Source organism: Martes martes (assembly GCF_963455335.1).
Source record: "Martes martes genome assembly, chromosome: 8".
NCBI lineage: Eukaryota > Metazoa > Chordata > Mammalia > Carnivora > Mustelidae > Martes > Martes martes.
In genome coordinates, this window is record NC_137895.1 from 6,144,631 (window position 1) to 6,167,790 (window position 23,160).

The 23,160-nt window shown below is 46.9% G+C and overlaps 1 protein-coding gene across 2 annotated transcripts in view; it reads left to right on the forward strand.

Moving 5' to 3' along the window:
• The window catches only part of PACSIN2 (protein kinase C and casein kinase substrate in neurons 2), a 132,875-nt gene that overhangs the window by 7,162 nt on the left and 102,553 nt on the right, over positions 1–23,160 (forward strand). The window lies entirely within an intron of this gene.

The following is a 23,160-nucleotide window of genomic DNA, read 5'->3' on the forward strand; positions in this document are numbered from 1 at the left end:
AGGGGAGGCTGGGTGCGGGCTTCAGGTTGGTAACCTGCCTCACATGCCTGGTGAGGGTTTGGAGCTCCTCCTGGAGGATGGAGTTCTATGGGGAGCTGTTTCAGGGCAGACACAGCAAGTGTCTGTGTCTCTGCACAGAGAGGAAACATCAGTTGAGAGGTCAGGGATGCAGACAGCGAGGGGTGATCCCGGTAGCTCATTTTAACAAAGGTTGCCGGTGTCCCTGGAGGCTCAGAGATTGCCATCGAAGGTTCCAGGAAGCAGTGGCTGCGCTCTCCAATGAGAGGGGCTTCCAGAGCGGGACTGGCAGCAGTTTTGCCTCCGTGTCTTTGCCCGCGTTTGCGTTTTCCGTTGGTAACGTGGTGGCTCCTGGGTTCTGCTGCCTTTCCCGTGTGGTTTTTGGTCACAGATCCATGCAGTCAGGAGGTGACTTTCACTGCCAGAAGAAAGGTCATATTGCAGTAAGTTGTAGGAGGTAACATGGTTTCAGAGTCCCACAGTCCCAGTTGGAGTTCGCCTCTACCACTAGGTAGCAGGGTGGCCTTCCTTGGCTGCATGCTTCAGAACTGGGATGTTGACAGCCTCCTCGGCCTCCAGCTGAGGGAGGGCGATGTGGGGTACTGGGCCCTGAGAAGTCAGCACCTGTGCCAGGTCCGTGGTGCTGGCTCAGTAACTTGAGTATTGCTCAGAGTACAATGTCTATTTAAGTGAACTTGCTAATTAAGCAAAGTGTACCGTTCAAGTGCTTAATTTGATGTTCTGTTATCCAGTTCTATTGAAAATCCTCCTACTGTGTGTTCTTTCCTCCAGCCTAAGTGTAGGTAGTCTATTTGGACCTTGCTTTGGTGACTCAGGGTCATAAGTGTGATGTTGGGGTTGTCGATGTGGGCGAGGCCTCCGGCCTGCATGGAGTCCCCTCCCTCCCATCCTGGCGCTTGCCAGGCCTGGCTCTTGTCTTTTCGCCACCTCTCTGCGTCTGCCCTTCCTGTTGGGTTGAGGGCCTAAGCTGGTCCTATCGCCTCTGGGTCGTGAGGGCACCCCAGCCTCGCCGAAGCCTTCCTCCTTCTGGGTTGGTGATTCTGTGGCCAAGTTGAATGTTCTAGGTTGGAGAAATCCTGAGCCTGGTATGATGGGCTGCTGCTGTGACTGGAGGCACGTGAGGGTGGTGACGGCTCACGCTGAGGTGGTGAGAAATGTCAGGACGCGAGAAGGCGAGTTGTTAGGCCGAGTGCACTGGTCACATGCACGAGACAGCTGAATGCAGACAGCAATGGTAGTTAAGGCTGCAGAAATGTGGAAAGTTTCTCCTTGTTTCCCAGACTGCGCCATTACCCTTTTACTTTTAGAAATAGTATGTAAGTAATAACCTGATTTGAGAACAGAAATAAATGTATATAAAAATGGCTTGGTTGTGTAGGCATTTACAGTTTGCCAGAACTTTCCCAAAGCTTGCATTTTGTTTCCAGCCCTTTTGGTTGGCTCCTCTCTTTCTTGTTCAGAGGAGGAGAAGAGGAGGGACTGGAGGGTTGGTGGTTTTGCCTGAGACCAGCTGGCCAGGACCCCACAAGGGCCTCCACCCTAATTTGGGCTTCCAGGGAGCCCAGGTATGGGGCCCCGGCTGGCGCCTGCCTGCGGTCTTTAACACACAGAATAAACGGCGCCTACTGTTTTGAAGTTTCCTATTCAATTGAATGAAATTTGTAAGTGATGCCCAGACCATGGTTTGTGAACATTTTCATATATATATCTCTTAAGGTTATTTGTTTATTTGACAGAGAGACACACAGAAGGAGGGAACACAAAAGGGGGGAGTGGGAGAGGGAGAAGCAGGCCTCCCACTGAGCAGGGAGCCCATTGCGGGGCTTGATCCCAGGACCCTGGGATCAAGGCCCGAGCCAAAGACAGACTCTTAATGACTGAGCCACCCAGGCGCCCAACATGTTCGTATTTTAAACTGTGTGTTCCATTGTACTCAATTATGTTGTCGCCAACTGAGTGTGCCAAGTCTGTGAGTTGTGGTCTTCAGAGGAACCACAGAGCAGGCTGTGCTCCCTGCACGGACCTCCGAGGCCACTATTAGTGGGTTTTGTAGCTGACTGGTTGCTGGAGGATGGAGCTGGCCGGGATGCTGTTTAGCTTGGTCGTGACAGTGTTTTAATTAAGGCAGCACCTGTGACGTCTGCACCAGCAAATGCATCGTCAGCTAAGGAATCTGGCAGGTGCCAGTGAGGAGGCCTGTGACAGTGGGGGTCGGTCAGGGCTGGGGGTCACCATCTGGGTCAAGCCCCTGGGTTCTGGGGTTTTGAGGGATCATATTAGAAGCTTTACATTCCTGCTCATTTCATTCTTGGAGCAAGGTAGTGTTAACTCCATTTTACACATAAGTAAGTGGAAGTTCTGAGAGATAAATGACCTTCGTAGGGCCATCATGAGAGACGGCCTTCCACTGCACTCTGAAGCCACATTCTTTTTTTTTTCTTTTTTTTTTTTTTTTAAAGTAAACTCTGTGCTCAACGTGGGGCTTGAACTCACGACCCTGTGATCAAGCTGTGCGTGCTCTACCAGCTGAGCCAGCCAGGCACCGCTGAAGCCGCGCTCTTGCCACTTATCTTGCTGCCTTGAATAAGTGGATTCTGAGTCACGCACCCGCGTATGAAAATCAACCTTAAACGTTAATCTTCCCTCCCCACCTCTCAGAAACCGAAAAGAGGAAAGTTATGTGGTCTTCTAAGATAGTATCTACGCCTGCCACTAACTTGGTTAAGATAACCTGAAAGTTTGCGGCAATTTACACAGCTCGGAGATAAGGGCAGAAAAGGGAGAGGCTTCTCCACAGCCCAGCTGGTAGGTGTGTGATCAGGGCGGTGGTTGGGGGCCTGTCCCGCTCCCGACTGGGAGCAGGGGAACAGCATGCCGGGGGATGCCAGAGCTCCCCGCTTAGTTGTGCCCTTTCCTCACCTTCCACTAGCTGTGTTTTGAAAGGTGTCATAAGCTGTTCAAAAGCAGCGAGTTGAAAGAGAAGAAATTATGTTTCTGTAGAGCATTCACTTTGCACTATGTAAAATTGTGAAAGATCTTCACATTTTGTTGACATTGTGGTATCAACTGAAGATCAGTTGTTGAGGTAAATTAGAGCAGATGGTTGTTTTATGCTTGTGATAATTGTCGAAAGGCTTTTCCTCCCATTCTTATCTTTTAGTTCTTTAATTTTTGTTTTTTTTAGTTCTTTTAAATATTGAAGGTGCAGCATAGAGTTTTCTGAATAAAGGCTCTTGGGGCGCCTGGGTGGCTCAGTGGGTTAAGCCTCTGCCTTTGCCTCAGGTCATGATCTCCGGGTCCTGGGATTGAGCCCCCTGTCGGCTCTCTGTTCAGCAGGAAGCCTGCTTCCTGGCCCCCCACCCCAGCCACCCTGGCCTCCCACCCCCCGCCTGCCTCTCTGCCTACTTGTGCTCTCTCTCTCTGTCAAATAAATAAAATCTTTAAAAAAATGAATAAAGAACTCTTTTTTGTTTTACCTTCCACATGCATAGAGAGGGTTTTAATGTACATTAGAAGGAGCAGCTGTGTCCCACTAGCTGCCTGCTTTGTTCCAGGCTTCAGAAGAGGCAGGAGGAGGTGCGTTGCCTCTGTCTACCTCTGAGGTTACAAGTTTGAGTGCAAGGACACTGCAGGTAGTGAAATTGTGTGCCTAGTCCAAGGTCGTTCAGGTTGTCAGTAGAACAGTGGCTCTGAAGCCTGCGTTGACCACCCGTGCCTGCTCCTTTTTCACTGTTTCGCTGTTAGGATTGTATTGTTCAGATCCACTTAAATATTTTATAAGATATTTTCTGGGTTTTTACTGTTGCGTTTGACAAGACCTTTAATGATTGCATAATCCTGTGGATGTAATGAGATTAAACCATTTCCCTACTGCTGGCCATTTTAGGTAATTTCCAACTTTTTTTTGCTATTGTAGATGAATTTGTAGTTTACAGTTTTATTTTCCTTTTTTCATTTATGTGATTAGATTAGTTCCTGGGAATAAATTCTCAGAAATAGAAATCCTGGATTAAAGGATATGGGCATCTTAGAGCGTTTTGAATGCCTCCTCTGTTGCTCGTGGGTTTATTGTTCTGATATTTATGGGTGAAAGTATTGAGGGACTCTTTCTCATTAACATGCCTTGGCCTCTAGGACTTCCAACTATCTGTGAGATAAGAAACTTTCGTGAGGTTTTCTCAAATGAGTCACATTTCCTTTCTAGGTTTCTGGATATCATTTTACTTAGATGCTTTCTTTTCATAAGCAAGAAACTGTCTTTGAAAAAGCCTTACTGCTGTGTTTATAATCACCCAAGCTCACGTTTGACATTCCCAAGGCTGTAAGTGTTTGTGGTTGCATTTCTTCGTCAACCCAGTGGTCCTGATACTCGGAACCACAGCATCTCTTTGAACTTGTTCTCCTCTTTTCCTCATTGACAGTATGCGTATCGGGAAGGACATTGTGCCATGTCGTTGCTGCCAGGGTCATTGGTATGGCGGGACAGCCCGGGGCTCGAGCGATCCTGCAGACTTTACCTTGTGTATCTTCTAGAGGCTGCTCTCACAGAGGTTCCTGGCTCTGTCCGTTGTTAGAGACCAACATCTCAGAGAACATTCGGGGAGGTTTTTAATGTTGGTACTTACCCTCCTTGTTTTTGTGTCTGTTTTTTCTGTTGGTAAGTTGCTGTGTCCTGCCCTGCCCTTCACAGTGTCCGTTCACCGTGGCCTGACTGGCTTCTTCGTCTTCTGCTGTCCCTTCCGTATCCACCCTCAGACTGAGCGGAGTCCTGTTTTCCTGGTGGCTCCTTTTCCAGGGTCCGCAGCAGAAAACCTGTTTCTTGAGGGATGAGGAGGGACTCAGGTGGAAGCAATGCTGGGCCGCCGGGCCTTGTCCCTCAGACTCCTGCTGGGCCGCCATCACATCCTCTGTCTCTGGGGTGGGCAGGGCCTGCTTCCCTTTAGTTCTCTGGCCCCTGGGGGGACAAAAACTCTGTTCTCGGTTCCTCTTATCCTAGCGAAAAAAGGCTGACGTCCACAACACAGCAAGACGTTACTACACACTGAGGTAGAAGTAAGAGGAAATGATCACAACACAGAAGCGTGACAAGAGTGTTGCCTCTCAGACACAAGTGGGTTTTGCTGCCGGCACTGCGGGGCTTGGCTTGGCGCTGCCCCTCCCCACTCACGTTTATTCTGTCAGTAAACCCAGATTTTAGACTCATGCTTTGCTCTGTGCTTGGCCTTCTGTGTTTGTATCACAAAGTATGGGAATTGTACTTTGCCCCGCTTTCCACAGATGCGTAAGTGTGCCTAGGTTGGCTGTTGCCTAGGCAACGGGCTGAACCTTTGGTTGTGTGTGTGCTGAAGGCTCTGGCAGGGGCCGGCAGGCTCAGGCATCCTGGCAGCTTCTTAGCCAAGCTGGATGGTGACTACCAAGCCCCAGAGGCACAGGCGCTTAGCTTCGCTTGTCTTTTCCACGCTTCCTGTTTTCTTTCCCGAGAAATGTCTGCTCAGCTGCCCTGCCCGGGTGCGTGGCATGGCATGGGGCTACTTAGTTTCAGGACAGGCCCTTTGGTAACTGACCAGGAGGCATGATTCCCTAGCAGCCTGTGACCCAGGCTTTATTCAGGGCTCAACAGGGTGCGGGTTGTTGCCTTACCTGAACTGGTTTTTTTACTTTGTCATTATCATAATGATGTTTAAAAATTTAATATTTATGGAGGCTTATTTTGTGGCACTGCCCTACTTTTCCATGCATGATTACACTTATCCTTATGATAGCTTTATTTTGCAGGTGGGAAGCTGGGCTTAGGTTAAGTGGCAGGCCTCAGAGCTAGGCTGGGGAGGTGTGTGTATTCGATCAGTGAGCAGCTTGGGGTTGTGGAATTCAGCAAGCTAGGCCCGAGGGCATCATCAGAAATGTCAACAGAAAACTAAGCATGCTCCTTTTGTCCTGGACACCTCCCTTCTCTGATTGGTTCCCTTAGCGGTCAGAAATGTAGCCTTTGCCTGTCGCATCAAATTGCCTTGCTCAGGGACGGAAGCACGAGTGGAGACTGCTTTCAGGCCCCTACGTGGTAGACAGTGTGGACACTTGAAGTCACCAAATATATACGTTTTTATTGTTAGCAAAATTGCATAATCTCATCCTTGGTCCCAAACAGTTGCCTCATGAATGGCATTTGAGACACACATCATTTAGTGCTCGGCCTAAAGGAGGAGATCTGGGGCGCCTGGGGGGCTGAGACGATTAAGCCTCTGCCGTTGGCGCAGGTTATGATCTCTGGGTCTTGGAATGGAGCTGTGCATCCGGGCTTCTGGCTCAGCGGGGAGTCTGCTTCTCCCTCTCCCTCTGCCTCTCCCCCTGTTCATGCTCTCTCTCTCTCTCTCTGTATCTGTCTCAAATGAATAAATAAAATCTTTTTTTAAAAAAAGGAGATTTACGTGCACACTGGTATTTTCCACATCAGACATTACTTTCCTATTTTAACTTTAAAGGCGCTGCCCAATGGACAGAGTAAGTTGCTTTTCAAGTTTGTATCCTCTGTTGTGGGTGGGATGGAGTTGACTCAGGCCCTGACATAACAGAACCATTATTCTGCCTGGAAGTTTGCAAGCTGCCATCCTCCTGGCATCAACAGCTGCTAGTTCTTTAAATATTTACATTTAATAACTTTATAGCTCTGCTTCCTTCTCGGGCTTGCCACAGCTTCATGCCAAACACAGAACTGCCCCTTTAGAGTTGTTTGGAAACATGACTACATGCCAGGGTTGAGTTTCTCTGCAGCCCGCGCGCATCACGGAGGATGGTCCTAGACCAGGCATGTGGGACTCCTCCTTGGGGCGCTCTTCTGATGGGACTCTCCCCCCAGGGTGAGCTATCTGAAAGGCAGTGGTTGTGCCTGCCCAGAAGCTGTGCATCCGCCTTGCAGATCCCGCGTGGAGACAGAGGCCCTGCGGTTCTCCCCGGCCCACCAGTAGGAGCTGTGTCGGCCTCGTCCCTGGCTGGGTCCTTCTGAGGGTGGTCTGTGCCTCCGTGTACACACACTTCATGCTGAGAGGGGGCCACATGGTGGTTGTGCACAGGTAGTATATGCGTGGAAGGAGCTTGGGTGTGCGAGCTGGAGTGTTCCCATGGTTGCATGTGGGGGTCTCGCGGTGCACGGCGCTGCTCTGGATTCATTGTACGTTTGGTTTCTTGAAACAACAGAGTCCATGCTTACTGGGTGTGTTTGGCCCTGTGTTTGGCCCTGCCGTCTCTGCTGCTCATGGCGCCCTGCGGAGCATGGAGGGGTCCCTCCCTCTTTGACAGCTGGGGTTTGGGGAGATGTTGTCCCCTTCTCAGCTGTTCATACCACGAAACCAGTCACACATGGTGAGGATCATTTGTAGTGCTCTATTTTATCTAAAGTCTTCTAGGGTTTGGCTAATTGAGATCCTTTGGATTTTGTTAGCATTCTGGCACAGTATCAGAAGATTCCAGTGTATATCGTGTTCTTTTTAGAGCTCTTACTTTATTTCCACTTTAGCTCAATGGACGTTAGCCTGGAAGATTCCCCAGTGAACAGGCTTAATGTTGACATAAGAAACTTCTCCTTGCAGCAAAGCAAAACACAGATACTCTGGCTTTGGGATAAAAAGCTCTTCCAGAATCAAGGTATTTCACTTCTTCTGCAAGCCAAGCAGCACTCTAGGAAACTTTTGGGGCACATACTTCTTGTGTCTTCTTGTCCTCCAGGAGAGAAAGACACAGTGTCTTGGGTCACTGCCACAGTTGCAGTGACCCACGGTACACATGACCTTCCCCAGTGCTGCTGGAGCTGGGGTGATTCCCTTCCAAGAGCAACTGCCAGGTTGGAGATGGAGATGAGCCCGGGAACTGTTTGAGGATTGCTCAGCCTAATTTAGTATCCCCAGCCCAGTGGGTCACAAAAGCTGGTCTGAAATGGTGTGGTCACCAAGCGAGGAAGAAGGAGGACTGTGTTGTTTTTATATGTTAAGATTAGCAATTACCTTTTCTTGGGAAGGGCTCTCTTTTAGTATAAAATTGTGGCCATTCTTTTTTTTTTTTTTAGGATTTTATTTATTTATTTGACAGACAGAGATCACAAGTAGGCAGAGAAGCAGGCAGAGAGAGAGAGAGGAGGAAGCAGGCTCCCTGCTGAGCAGAGAACCCCATGCGGGGCTTGATCCCAGGCCCCTGGGATCATGACCTGAGCCAAAGGCAGAGGCTTTAACCCACTGAGCCACCTAGGCGCCCCCCCCCCTTTTTAAAAGATTTTATTTATTTATTTGACAGAGAGAGATCACAAGTAGGCAGAGAGACAGGCAGAGAGAGAGGGGGAAACAGGTTCCCTGCTGCGCAGAGAGCCCAATGTGGGGCTTGATCCCAGGACCCTGAGGTCATGACCTGAGACGAAGGCAGAGGCTTAACCCACTGAGCCATCCAGGTGCCCCAAAACTGGTAGTTTTTAGAGTATTCTCTCTTGACAAAATAAAAGGTAAGCAGCTTTATGTTATTCTCCTCCCAAATTTTAATTTTTTTAGTTTTAAGTAGCTTCCATGTCCAACATGGGGCAATCGAGTTGCATCCTCTGCCCACTGACCTAGCCAGGTGTTCCTATTCCTCCCAAGTCTAAACAGTTTCTGTTTTTCTTTTTAGTATAATTAACAAGCAATAAGTTGTACATGTTTAAAGTTTACAACTTGATAAATTTTGACATACAAATACACCCATTAAACCATCACCACGATCAAGATAATGAACCTGCCCGTCACCCCCGGAAGTGTTCCTGAGCTACTTTAGTCCTTTCTGCCTGCCCCTCGCCACTCCTAGGCACCTGCGGGTCTGCTTTCCATCCTTGTACGCTAGTTCGTATTTCCTAGAGTTTTATAGAAATGGAATCATACAGTATGTACTTGTTTAAGTGTGGTTTCTTTCAGCAAAATTGTTTTGAGAGTCACCCATGTTGTAGCATCTATCAGAATTTTGTTCTCTTTTATCTAGTGTGTGTCTTTGCCACAGTTCGTTCACTCATTCACCTGTTGATGGACATTAGGGCTGTTTGTAGTTTGGGCCTATGACAAGTAGAGCTTCAGTGAACTTTTGTGTATAAGTCTTTGTATGTCCAAAAGCTTTCATTTCTCTTGGATAAATGTGGAATGGCTGGATGGTATAATGTTTAACTTTTTTTTTTTTTTTAAAGATTTTATTTATTTAACAGATCACAAGTAGGCAGACAGGCAGGCAGAGAGAGAGGAGGAAGCAGTGTCCCTGCCGAGCAGAGAGCCTGATGCAGGGCTCGATCCCAGGACCCCAGGACTATGACCCAAGCCGAAGGCAGAGGCTTTAACCCACTGAGCCACCCAGGTGCCCCTATAATGTTTAACTTTTTAAAACACTGCCAGGCTGTTCTGTTTCTAAAGTGTTGTACCATGTCACACTCCCCCAGTAGTGTGTGAGAGGTCCAGTTCTTGCGTGTCCTCACCAGCACTTGCTGTGGGCTGTCCTTAGTTGTTGCCATTCTGGTAGGTCTGTAGTGATGTCTTATTGTGGCTTTAATTTGCATTTCCCTAATAACTAATGATATTGGCCATCTTTTCCTGTGCTTATTTGGGTCGGTATACCTTCCTTGGTGAACTAGCTATTCACATCATTTGTCTGTTTAAAAAGTTGGTTTGCTTATTTTAATACTTTTGAGATTTCTTAATTCTGGATACAAGTCCTTTACCAAATATGTGATTTGTGAATATTTTCTTCCCATGTGTAGCTTGTCTTTTCATTCTCTTAACAGTATCTTTTGAAGAGCAGAGGTTGAAACAGTTTGATGAAGTCTGTTGTACAGTTTGTATTTTTTTGGTTGGTGTAATAGTTAAAATCTTTGCCTAATCCAGGGTCATGCATATTTTCTTATATTTTCTGTAGTTTTACAGTTTTAGGTTTTAATTTTGGTCTGTGATCCATCTAGAGTTATTTTTTGGGTATGGTATAAGGTCTGGAATTCTGTTTGTATTTTCACATGTAGATAGATATCTAGTTGTTTCAGCACTATTTTTTGAAAAGCCCCCCAAGTTTGGGGGAAGATTTTTCGTTAGTGAAATCCAAAGGCTGGGAATTGTGGTTCTAGGCCCACAGATCTCCTCCCTTCGGGACTGCTTATAATTCTCATCAGCCTCACACAGCCTTGCTGTTTCTTCATTTCACTTGAGACTTAAGCCCCTTGACAGCAGGAGCCCTCTCACCTGCTCAGGAGTGAGAGGGGCTGGGAGAAGTGTGCCGGGGTCTCCTGTGGTCTCTTCCACTATTCTGGGTTTTCCAGAACCCCGGGCAAAGAGCCTTTAAGGACTTCCTGGTGGGTAGGTTCTGGGCAGTGTCTCCTGTGTAGAGGTGGTTGTGGAGGCTGCCAGCTGTAAACTGATGAGGGGACAGTAAGCCTTCTGTGCCAGGCTGGAGGAGGTGGGGCCCAGGCTAGAGACGTGGGAAGGTGAATGGGGCCATTGGCCGTCTGTGCGGGGCTGGCAGCCGTGTGAGCTGCCTCAGACTAGAGCCCTCTCAGCCCAGCTTTATGACCGTGTCTCCGAGGGGTGGGAGCTCTTTCTTCTTTTCCCTTCAGTCCCTAAGGGGTCCGAGCAGCCTCCACCTTTGTACTGCTGTGTGGCAGCTTCACAGGTGGCCAGAAAGTCATCTTCACCTGCTTTTTGACCTGGGCGCCCTTGGTCTTGCGTCCTGCTGGCACTCCTGGAGCTCCTGGAACGAGCACTGCTGATACCATCCGCAGCACCCAACAGCAGTGGAGCTTTCCCTGGGCTCTGAGTCCTGTGTGCGTGTTTTCCATGCAATCCTTTCAACAGCCCTCTGGGAGGGCTACGGCCCATTTTACAGATGAGGAGAGAGGCGCGGAGCAGGTGACCACACGTAAGAGGTCTCTGGGCCGTGCTTATCAGTTCGTTACTGAATGTTGGAGGAGGGATTTGGTTTAACATTTTTCATTAACTCTTTTGAACCAAATAGGAAGGGTGATTTACGTTGCTCTCTTCTGAGTCTTCGTTTCTCTATCAGCAGTGGGAGCAGTTGGGCTGCTGTTTGGCCAGATTAAAATTCTTTTAGTGGCTCCCTGTTGCCATCACAATAAAGTCCAAGCTTGTGATCTGGCCCCTACTCACCCTTCAACCTCATCTCTTGCCCCGTTGAGCTTGGTGTGTTTCTCCCTTTCCATGGATCTGTTACCTCTGCTGCAAATGCCCTATCTTCCATCTTTGCCTGCTGAACTCCTACTCAGCCTTCGAAACTCAACACTACTTTTACCCCCACCCCCCAACCCTGGTCCTGCAGAGCACAAGGCCCTTGCCTGTCCCAGTGTATCTCACATATGGTATGATTGCTGACTGACTGCCGGCTGCTCTGATGGGCTGGGAGTTCAGGGACATGGAGGCAGGGACTGTCTTTTATAGTGGAATCCACAGTTCGTAGGCCTGTGCTGATGTGTAATAGGCACGTAGACACGTGTGGGATGAATGAGTGTGGCGTGAGTAATATGTGGACCCTCGGTGTTCAGGGCCGCCTTCATAGGGGAAGTAACATGGACTCACTGCAGAAATTAGGTGTATTTAAAAACCGTCACTCAATGATGCCTTTAAATCCTGAGCCAGGCTTACATAGGTCTTTTTTCTTTCCTCTTTGAGAATAAGTTTTCTATTGTGTTAAGAAACACACTATTTCTTTGACCGTTTGTTAGATCATGGATTTAAATATATACATTTCCCCCCCAAATGAGTGTAATGGCATAATTTTTATGGCAGACTCAGTAAATAATTTGAATTTTTGAAAATGCTTCTTTGGAGCTTTAGAGCCAACATGGATTAAAAGTAGTTTGGTGTCTCTCTTTGAAAGAGAAGGAAGTCTGATAAGAAACGTTAACTGGGTTTAGTGTGAGAGTTATTTAGAAATGTTTTGCTGCATTTCACTGTAGTCCACACGCCACGACTACACGAGTTTACTCCTGAGTCGCTGTGGTTCTAGGAGCAGCTAGACTTCCGTCCAGTGAGTGCTGAGGCTGGACTCGTAGGGGTTTGTGAGATAGGAGCCTTTGAATTAAATTTTCAGCTCATTGCAGAATGCATTTTCCCCTTAAGTTACTAGGAGGCAGGAATCCTCAATCTCACTTGTCTACTTTTTTATTTGGAGGGGGGGACGGTGGAGGGAGGTAGGGGAAATAGAAGGTTGGGTTATATCTTTATGAAAATGAGTTCAAGTTTTATTTGGCTGTGGTCCACTCCTGTTCTTGGCACATGCCTAACTTCTGAACATGGCACCAGTGGAGGTGGGTAGGTGTTGTTCCTGAACTCAGAGTGGTCTTGAACCACCACAGTAGGTGGCCAGTGAGGTCCCTGAGGGGAAAAGCCGGCTGCATTTAGGGATGTCATCTAGGGCTTGAGTTAGAGTCTTTCTCTGTGGAGAGCCAGCCAGCCCTTATATCCCAGTAGTGTCTGTGGTCCAGCACCCACCATGAGGCAGGTACTTCCATGCTTTCCAGTCAACTCGCACTTGGTGCTTCGAGGCCAATACTGTTACCTCCTTTTTACATATAAAGGAAGCAGCTCCAGAGAGGGAAAGGTATGTGTTCATGGTCCTGTAGCTGGTAAGTGCGGAGCCTTCGAGGCCAATACTGTTACCTCCTTTTTACATATAAAGGAAGCAGCTCCAGAGAGGGAAAGGTATGTGTTCATGGTCCTGTAGCTGGTAAGTGCGGAGCCAGAACTGAAAGCCAGTCTCTCTCAGTCTTTCACCCATGCTGTGGGCTTGGTAGACGTGCCACACTCTGAAGCTCCGTGGCATAGACCCCTCTCTCAGTGTCCAGTGGGTCTGGACCAGGCTCCAGAGAGCAGTGAGGATAGCTGGGGATGTGGGCTTGTGGCCTCTGATCACACATAGTCCCACCTTGGGGTGTCAGTGGTGATATGTGTCCTGAGTTCATCTAAATGCTGTGAAGTACATGGCTCTGGCCTGGTCTGCCGGGACTGAGGCAGGGGTAGAGCTGCAGACGCTCCCCAGCCTGGGGCCTCCATGAACGTGTGGTGTGCACAGGCAGTCGAGGTGTAGGATCTGAGATGCCATGGGACCAGGGGCTAGCGGCTTCACGGGTAGCACTGCTGGAAAGGGGACTGGGCGTCAATGTGGCTTTTTTCAATTTCTTGAGCCCCACTGACGCTGCCCTTGATTTATGCTTGTGGATGTTTCAGCTGAGTGGCCACTGCTCTTTCCTGAATAGCCAGGGTGGCTGCTGGACTTGCTGACCACTTCTGTGGCTGAGCTTTGTGGCTTACAGCAGCAGCATCGTTTTGCTTAGTTTGGATTGCTTTTTCTTTTCCATTGGGCAAGTTCTCTTTTGCTAGCTATCATTTCCTTCTTTTCAATCTCCCAGTGGAGCTCTTGGTCTTCTTTTCATGTCTCTCCTTTGTCAAATACTTATTTTTCTGTATTAGTTCTGGGAAAAGGGAAGTTGACGTGGGGTGGCTTGATCAGGATTATAGAGCAAGAGAATCATTGATTTTGAAACGATAGCGCCAGCCTCCTGCCTCTGGACATTGGCAGTGGGCCGGATCCTAAGGCTCAGTCAAGATAACCTTGATGTGTCCTTTGCACTGGTTTTGTGGTCGTGGAGACAGGCAGCCAGCAGCTCTCCATGTACCCTTAGTGGATAAGTTAGTCCTACATTCCTGTGGTGAGGCGGGGCGCAGTGGGGGTTGGGGTGGGGGTGGAGTTGCTCCTAGTGGAGATTGGGCTGTGGGGCCTGGGGCCTTGGGCGGGAACCTGGTTTGCTTAGTGAATCGGAGCTGAGGGTAGGGTGGAGGCAGTTGCCAGATTACAAGGATTTTTTTTCCCAACTTAACTCTTCCTCCAGAATATGATGTGGTGCAGAGGCCGGCACAGGTTACAGTCAGTTGAGGCTGGATGACTGGTGTATGTGTGTGTGTGATTCATTGTACTCATTTGTTTATGTTCGCAAGTGTTTAAAAAACCAGGTGGGCCCTTCTGAGGGGTTGGCTGAGGGCTAATGGCTGGTGTGGCTGGTTGGGGGTGCTGGCTAGTAAAGGGTGACCCTGCTGAGCCTCGGAACTGGGTCTGGATGTGGTCAGGGTTTGGGGAGGGGACCAAGAGTTAGCACCACGGGGACTCCAAGTGCACCCGTCTTCAGGCCCGGATGGGTGGAGTGTGGAGCCCTTAGAAGTAGCTCTGGGCATGAGCACCCTGTTCTGAGGGGTGTGCTGTTGAGAGAGAGGGCTTCTCTCTGGTCATGTTGTTCCCACTCACTTCCTGATTTCATTTTTTATAGGAAGCAGCCGGCTTTCCTGACTTTTGTTACCTTAACAAACAAACCAACGTATATCCATTTTTAGGATTTAATTTAGTATAAGGAAAATGAAGTGTTGGCCCCGCTTCTGTTTTCCAACTGTTCCCCTGCCCCCCTTGCTTTTTTTGGGCAAGGATTTGCCTCTTTTGGAGTAGTCAGTCATAACTGCTTGGCTGTACACTCTCGTTGTCATTAAATGGGTGGCGTTGTTGATGCGCCAAGGGGAGGAGACCTGTGTCTCTGTAATGGGGAGGTGTTCAACCTTTCCCCCAGGTTGTAACAGTCAAATTAGGCCACAGCTTTGCAACCTCTTGGCACAGGTGAGGTAAGAGACATTTAATTTCCATTTCCTTCTGCTTGACTTTGCTCTTTATTCCCGGATGCCCTGAAGCACCAAATAAAGGGAGTGGTTTTTCCACTTGGAGCCGTCTTTGCGTCAGGTGGAGCTACCCAGCTGTCCTGGGTCAGCCACCGTGCTTTTGTCCCCGGCGGGTGAGTTCTCAGCATCCCCAGATTCAGTCTGGGGAGATGGGTGAGCGCAAGCTGGAGCAGTTTTCTTAGGCAAACACCAGCATCACAGCGCCTTCAGGGAAGCCCGCAGCTTTTCTTCCAGATTGGAAATTGAGAATTTTGAATTAGCTACTTTTATTAATTTTCCTGATCTTTAATCAAATTACATAGCTGTTCTGTTTTCACTGATGGTGGGAAGAATGTGTTTAATGCTCTGCTCGGTGCTGGGCCCCGTAGGCTGTGTGCGCCTTCTCCAGCCGAGTCTCCCAGTTTATTTCCCGCGAGGCCGCATGGGGGCTAGTACTTGACGTGACACCTGACCAGTGGGCCCTCAGCATTTGTCTCCTGAGCCTGGGACAGGCCACCGGTCAGCTAACTGAACAGACTGGATGAAGCAGGAATAATACAGAACAGTACATAATGTAGGCATTTTATTTTTAACAAAAAAAAAATCAGTGTATCTGATGTGCCAGTCCTTTATTGACCTTTTCTTTTACTTTGAATCTATGGATCAGAATTATCCCTTATTTTCTTGCGTAAACGACACCCATCATCTATTGCCTTCCGTATTCAGGTTTTGCTTGAAGAGGATTGAGAACTAATAATGATGGGTGAAGCAACTTGAGTTGCTATATTCTAGAGTTTTACAGATTTTCACCCAGTCCTTTATACCTGTCTTTCCTGTCTCACCTACACGTGTAATTTATGTAGGTTTATAAAAGTTAAGAAAAAATTAGCTAATTGTAGTTTTTCATAGAAACAACTGTGTAATTATTTCATGGGTTTATATAGTTAAGTGTGTGTATGCATACTCATATAAATCCGTATATATGTATATCCATATATAAATGCTTATTTTTATACATATATACTTATAGGTGCAGTTGGCATAAATAGGTTTGGGGACGTTAACTTTAAAGAGTAAAAACTCCCAGTTATTTTACCAGCAAAATATGTGTTTATTCGGGAATAAGAGAATTGCAATTCGGAACAAACAGTCTTTGGCAAAATCATAGGCAAGTCCAGGGAATGAAGGAGAGGTAAACTTTTTTAAGGAGAAAGGAGTAAACCGGGAGGGTTGTTATAAACTAAAAGTCCACTGGAGTAATGTGGAGGTTGGAGGTATGGTGGTTTTTCACTGGCTGAGCCCTTAACCGAGGGATAAGGAAAGCATCTCTTCCTCCCACCGGAGTAGTAGAGTGGTATGTATGCAAGGTCAAATCTGTGCAAGGTCAGGTCCATATCTTTCTGTTAGGCCTACAGTTGACTAACTAGAGGTAGGACTTGGGCGCCCCCGCCCCGCCACCAAAACTTCCTGATTCCATTTTAGTGAGTTATCTTGTTAATAATTTTCCCAGAGACAAACACTTGTTTAGCACATTGGGCAGTGTATGAGTCTGTTTGCCACGTGCAGTTGATATGCCAAGGGGGTCCTTTAGTGAATTAGATAGGATTCTGCTCGCAGGAAGTTTCTAGCCTGGTGGGGGCCATGTCTGTATTTCAGTAACTAAAACACAAATTAGACATTGGCAGATGCCTTCAGAGAGAGTGTGTATTCCGAACAGGAAGGGATCAGAGATTTCACGGAGAAGTAGGTATTTGACCTGGGCCGATCATTTCTTTCTGTATTTAGTTGGATATTTTTCTCTAAGTAGAGATTTAAATAGATATAACTATCATTGGGTCTTGGGAAGTGGTAAGAAAATACAAAGTAGTTTTGAAGTTTCTGTGTCTCAGACCTTTGTAGAGGCACACGCTGTTTCTCCTAAGTGGCAAAATTTTGTAACACCTCTGTGCTCTGCTTCGGGGAATTGGTCAAGAGGGACAGTGTTCCTTTCAGTCTATACCAGTTACGGTACTGTGGTTCTAAGCTAACCTAAGCGTAAAATCGCTTGGAAGACAGTGGGTAGGGTGACCTCATGGACCGAAAAGGAGCCAGGGAGGGTCAGTTGTCTCCATGGGCAGAGGGATTCCCCAAAGCCCAGCTGGAAGGCTGTTGCCAGAAGGAGGAGACGTGGGTGCTGGGCAAGGAGCAGCCTGTTTGGAAATGCATTGTGGGTGCTGTGTGGAATGGGATAATATATTAACCCAGGGCCAGGATGCATCTAGGATGCAAAGACACTTGTGTGTGCGTCTCAGATGAGTTCTTGTGAACTTCTGTAGGGGAAAAAGTATAGCACATCATCCACGGGGGCTCAAGAAACATTTTTTTTTTAAAATAAGATTTTATTTATGTATTTGACAGAGATCACAAGTAGGCAGAGAGGCAGGCAGAGAGAGAGGAGGAAGCAGGCTCCCCTCCGAGCAGAGAGCCCGATGCGGGGCTCGATCCCAGGTCCCTGGGATCATGACCTGAGCCGAAGGCAGAGGCTCAACCCACTGAGCCACCCAGGTGCCCCAAGAAACATTGTTAATATGTAGAGTTCAGGACCTGTTTCCAGACCGCCTCCCCAAACTCACTGTCAGTAGGAGAGGTGAGGCCTTCTTGGGTTGCCCCGTTTGTGGGTGAGTGAGTTCAAGTGAGGAGAAGCGGTGTCATCTGGATGCAGAGCCCAGCTTTGTAGTCATCAGCTTGACAGAAGGTGGACTCCCGGCTCCGCCACTGACCCGATGTGGACCTTGTACCCTTCTTTTGCTGTGTGTCGATGAAAGCGGTTTATAATATTCTTCGTTAGATTTCGCAGAGTTACGGGTTGTTGCCTTTGTTACTCTATGTTCCTGCCAAGTGCAGCAAAAAGGCGTACACACGGAGGGGGTGTAAACCTCCAGTCCCAGCGCTTGAAATAAGCCAGCACCGATCTGGTGCAGCAGAGCCTTCCACAACATTCTCTAGGCTCTCACAGACACCGGTGCGAGTTTCAGTAAGAGCGAGAGCATAAGTAGGTACCGCTCAGCAACCTGCTCTCATTTCCTTTAGCTCACTCTAAGAACAAAGGTCTAACGGCGTGCACTGTGTGTTGTTGTACGTGTTTATTGTTGCCTGAGTGAGGACTGCGCTCTGGGTGTCTCCCCATGTCCTCAGTGTTCGTAGTTTCGCCAGACTGAATTGCTTCAGGTTTTTTTAGGACATAATTACACCAACAGTGTGTGAGTTGTGTGCCTCTTCTGGGCATTCCCACCAGCACTAGACTTTGGGTTTTGCTAATCTGATGGGTGAAAATAGCATCCCGTTCTTACATTTTCCTGAGTACTGGTAAGGCTGAGCAACATTACACACATTTATTAGCCATTTGTATTTCTTCTAGGAGTTCTTTATCCATATTTCTTGCCCATTTCTTTCTTTTATTGGATTTTCTTTACAGTTTTTAGGAGCTCTTGTATATTGCACTGTAAATCCTTTGTTGTATGTATTTACAAAAATTTCCCTCTGAGTATTGTTTCTATAATTTGTTTTTATTTTGTTTATATAGTCTTTTCCCATAACACTTAAAGATTTTTATGTAATCATATATGTCATCTCTTTATAGTGGTTAGATTTGGGGCACCTGGGTGGCTCAGTGGGTTAAGCCTCTGCCTTCAGCTCAGGTCATGATCCCAGGCTCCTGGGATCAAGCCCCGAGTCGGGCTCTCTGCTCGGGGGAGCCTGCTTCCCTTCCTCTTTCTCTCTGCCTGCCTCTCTGCCTACTTCTTGTCTCTGTCTGTCAAATAAATAAATAAATAATCTTACAGTGGTTAGATTTCCTGTTCCTGCCATGGTCTAGAGAAAACAACAGACCAGTTGTCTCCTTTGTATGTATGTGTGTGTGCGTGTGTGTGCATATGTATGTTTCTATTTACTTGCAACATTTCTAAATATATTTCTAAGTTTATTTCTAAATAGAAGAGTAATTTGAATATAGTGGTGTATTAAAAGATTACAGAGGGGAGGTGGGCAGGGGAATAGTGAAATAAAGAGGATATGTGGTACACTTATTGTGGTGAACACTGAAAAATGTATAGAATTGTTGAATCATTGTATTGTGTACCTAAACCTGATATAACAGTGCATGTTAATTATACTTGAATTAAAAAAAAAAAAGATGTACTCTCCACAACCAAGTAAGGTGTATTCCGAAAGTACAGGGGTGTCCTAAAAAGTATGTCGGCTGGAGAAAGCTCTGGCTCAACGATTGAGAGCCGGCTGTGTACCAGTTCTGGTGTCTGTTAACTCTCTGACTTTGGCTGAATTATTTAAATCTCTTGAATTTCAATGTTATCTGTAAAAGTAGCAGGACAAGAGTAGTGCGATCATATAGGGTTGATGGAAGGGCTGAAGGTGGGATAATACATGGAAAGTGATTAGAGCAGGACTTGGCGCATGGTAAGTGCTCGGTTAAAGTTATGCTTAACAATTCAGTACATGACATTAGAAAGAAAACCTGTATTGATTATATTAGTTGTTTAAAAGGCATATAATAAAACCCAGCAGCTAATCCTAATAAAAATCTAAGTGAAATGGTAATAGAAGTCTACATAAATACAGAAGTATTTTCCAGAACCCAGCAGCAAGTACCTCAAGTCCCCATTCTATTAAGCCCCAGCATGACAGGGAGGCATGCACGCAGCACTGTTCTTCCACATCTGTGAACCCCCAGATGATCCTGTGGATGTGACAGGCTCATGGGGAAGGGGCCAGAGGAAGGGGCTATGGCAGTGTCTGCCCAGTCTGAGCTGGTCCTGTCCCTCTCTTCTGGTCTGGAGCTTGTGACCACCTGTCCCAGAGGACTTCCTACTGGCCTTTCACTACCAGGTGTGGCTCCTGGCCTCACCCTGCAGGAACCAGGAATGAACTCCTGGGGTTGGGTGAGGAAAAAGGTTGTTACTGTAACAAGCCACCTCCCCAAGGCCCAGAGAGCCAGAGAGCAGTAGTAGGGCAAGTACCAAGTGTGGCGTCTAAAGAGTGCTGAGGGCCAGCTGCAGGCACAGGTAACCTGGCAGGGGCCCATGGTTCAGTCCTCGCTCTGTGAGGAGTTAGCCCAGCAGTCATTTCCAACCTCTTCCTTCTTCCACATGCGAAATAAGTGGACCAGTGTTCTTGAAATGAAGCGGGGGGGGGGGGTGGAGGAAGACCTGAATGTTCTGAACGTTGGGGGGCTTCAGGTCAGAGTGCATCTCCTAGACTGGCCGGGAAGGCCTTTGGGGGTTGGGGGCGTGGGTCTCAGCATTATCCTTTGGCCTGATATTTGTTGGACACCCAGGTTTCTCTCCTTGTGTCTTTCTTATGGCACTTGTCTGGTCTGCCTATAGTTTTGGGAAATGTTTTATTAGACAGTTTAAAGTTCATGTAAAACCAGGTGATGGATAAGTAAGTTTTGAAGCATAATGATAAAGACCTTGAAGCCAACCTCCCAACTTGGGAATTTAACCATCTTGCACCACAGGGAAGCTCCTAGGAGACATTTCCTGCTAATGTGTAAAGGTAATCAGGATATTTTGTCGTTCCCTCATTACCTTGTTTTTTATATATTTATTATTTTTTAAAATTTTAAAAATTTATTTATTTATTTGTCAGAGAGAGAGAGAGAGAGAGCAGAAGCATGGAGAGCTATAGGCAGAGCCTGCAGAGGGAGAAGCAGGCTCCCTGTCGAGCAAGGAGCCCGATGCGGAACTCGATCCCAGGCCCCTGGGATCATGACCTGAGCCAAAAGCATACACTCAACCGACTGAGCCATGCAGGCGTCCCTACTTTGCTTTAAAAAAAAAAAAAAAAAAAGAATACTGGGGCACCTGGGTGGCTCGTTAGTTAACAGTTTGATTCTTGATTTTGGCTCAGGTCATGATCTCTGGTTCCTGGGATTGAGCCCTGTGGTGGGCTCAGCGCTCAGCTGGGAGTCTGCTCTCTCCCTCTGCCCCTCTCCCTGCTTGTGTTCTCTGTCTCTCTCTCAAATCTTTAAAAAAAAAAAAAAAAAAAAAAAGCGAAACTTACAGGGGCGCCTAGGTGGCTCAGTGGGTTAAGCGTCTGCCTTCAGCTCAGGTCATGATCCCAGGGGCTTGGGATCGAGTCCCACATCGGGCTCCCTGCTCAATGGGAAGCCTGCTTCTCCCTCTGCCTCTGCCTGCCACTCCTGCTAGTGCACGTTCTCTCTCTTTGTGTCAAATAAATAAATAAATAATTAAAAAAAACAAATATTTATGTATAAATAACATACCTCTTGTTTATGAGCTTCGTAAAAAGGGAGTCATAGGTAATCTGCAAATTCATTTTTACTGCTGAGTAGTATTCCGTTGTGTGCATTGTATTAGGGTTCTCCAGAGAAACAGAACCAATTCAATGTGTGTATCTATAGAAAGGTTTTTAAGGAATTGGCTCATGTGGTTATGCAGACTGACAGGCCCAAATCTCATCTGGGCCAGTAGGCCCAAACCCTAGCAGATACTGGGGACAGTTGGAGGCCCCTCTGAAGGCTGGCAGGTAGAGGTTTCCCTCTTACTTGGGGGACGGTTGATTTCTTTTTTTTTTTTTTATTCTGTTCATATGTTCAGCTGATTAGATTGTCGCCCTCCCACATTGTAAAAGGCAATTTAGTGATTAAAATACTAATCTTGGGGCACCTGGGTGGCTTAGTCAGTTAAGCGTCCAACTCTTGGTTTCAGCTCAGGTCATGATGATCTCAGGGTCATGATGATCTCAGGGTCCTGAGATTGAGCCCCACCTTGGGCTTTGCACTCAGCAGGGAGTCTGCTTGTCCCTCTCCCTCTACTCCTCCCCCTGTGCATCCCCCCCCCAAGTAAAAAAATAAGATAAAATGTTCATCTTACTCAAAAACACCCTCACAGAAACAACTGGAATAGTGTTTGATCAAATACCTGGGCACTTTGTGACCCAGTTGCCCATCCAGGTAGGGCTTTATTCCAGGACCCAGAGATCATGACTTGAGCCTGAATCAAGAGTCACCCTAACTGTCACGCTTCTTAATTGTACCCATCAAGTGACTGTCAAATGTTCCTCTCATTCTGGTCTTAATTTAACTCTCCCTGATTACTGAAGAGGATGGGCATCTTTTCATATGGGTGTTAGCAATTCAGTAGGTTCTCTTTGGTGACATGTCCTTTCCTGTACTTCTTTTGGGTTGTCTGTATTTTTACGTCTATGGCCATACTGCCCTGAACACACCCGATCCGTTTGTATTTTTCTTACTGATTTGTGTTGGTTTTTCTTCATTCTTCATAATAGCCCATTTGCTGCTTCTGTGAGATACAGATATCGCCTCCTACCTTGTCCATGTGTTTTTTTTTTCACTTGAATTTTTTTAAAATTTAATTTTATTTTTTCAGTGTTTATTTAGATTCATTGTTTATGCACCACACGCAGTGCTGTCCTTGTGTTTTTACTGTCATTGTGCTATCTTTTAACATTTTAAGTTTCAGTGCAGTTCACTATATTCTTTTCTTTAACGATTGGTACTTTTAATGACTTTCATTTTTTTTTAAGATTTTTATCTATTTATTTGCCAGAGAGAGAGTGTGTGCGCACACGCGAGAGAGAGAGAGAGAGAGAGAGCGAGCGCACAAGCAGGGGAGCAGCAGGCAGAGGGAGAAGCACGCTCCTCACCAAGCAAGGAGTGTGATGTGGAACTTGATCCCAGGACCCCGGGATCATGACCCAAGCCAAAGGCAGATGCTCAACTAACTGAGCCACCCAGGGAGTCCCTTTTAATAACTTTTTAAAGGAAATCCTGGGATGTCTGGGTGGCTCAGTCAGTTAATAAATAAAAATTAAAAAAAAAAAAAAAAAGGGAATCCTTCCTTGTCTTAAGGTCATAGAGATATTCTTTATTTTCTTTTAACAATTTTAAAGTCTTGCTTTTCACATTAGCCTTAGTCTATCTGAAGTTGATTTATTTTTATTTTTTATTTATTTTTTAAAAAGATTTTATTTATTTATTTGACAGAGATCACAAGTAGGCAGAGAGGCAGGCAGAGAGAGAGGAAGGGAAGCAGGCTCCCTGCTGAGCAGAGAGCCCAATGTAGGGCTCGATCCTAGGACCCTAGGACCATGACCGGAGCTGAAGGCAGAGGCTTTAACCCACTGAGCCACCCAAGTGTCCCAACTTTTTTTTTTTAAGATTTTATTTATTTGACAGAGATCACAGGTAGGCAGAGAGGCAGGTAGAGAGAGAGGAGGAAGCAGGCTCCCCGCTGAGCAGAGAGCCTGATGCAGGGCTTCATCCCAGGACCCCAAGATTGTGACCTGAGCCGAGTTGGGTGCTTAACTGACTGAGCCTCCCAGGCATCCCCATTCTGCCTTTTTTTTTTTTTTTTTAACATTTTATTTATTTATTTGACAGAGAGCACAAGCA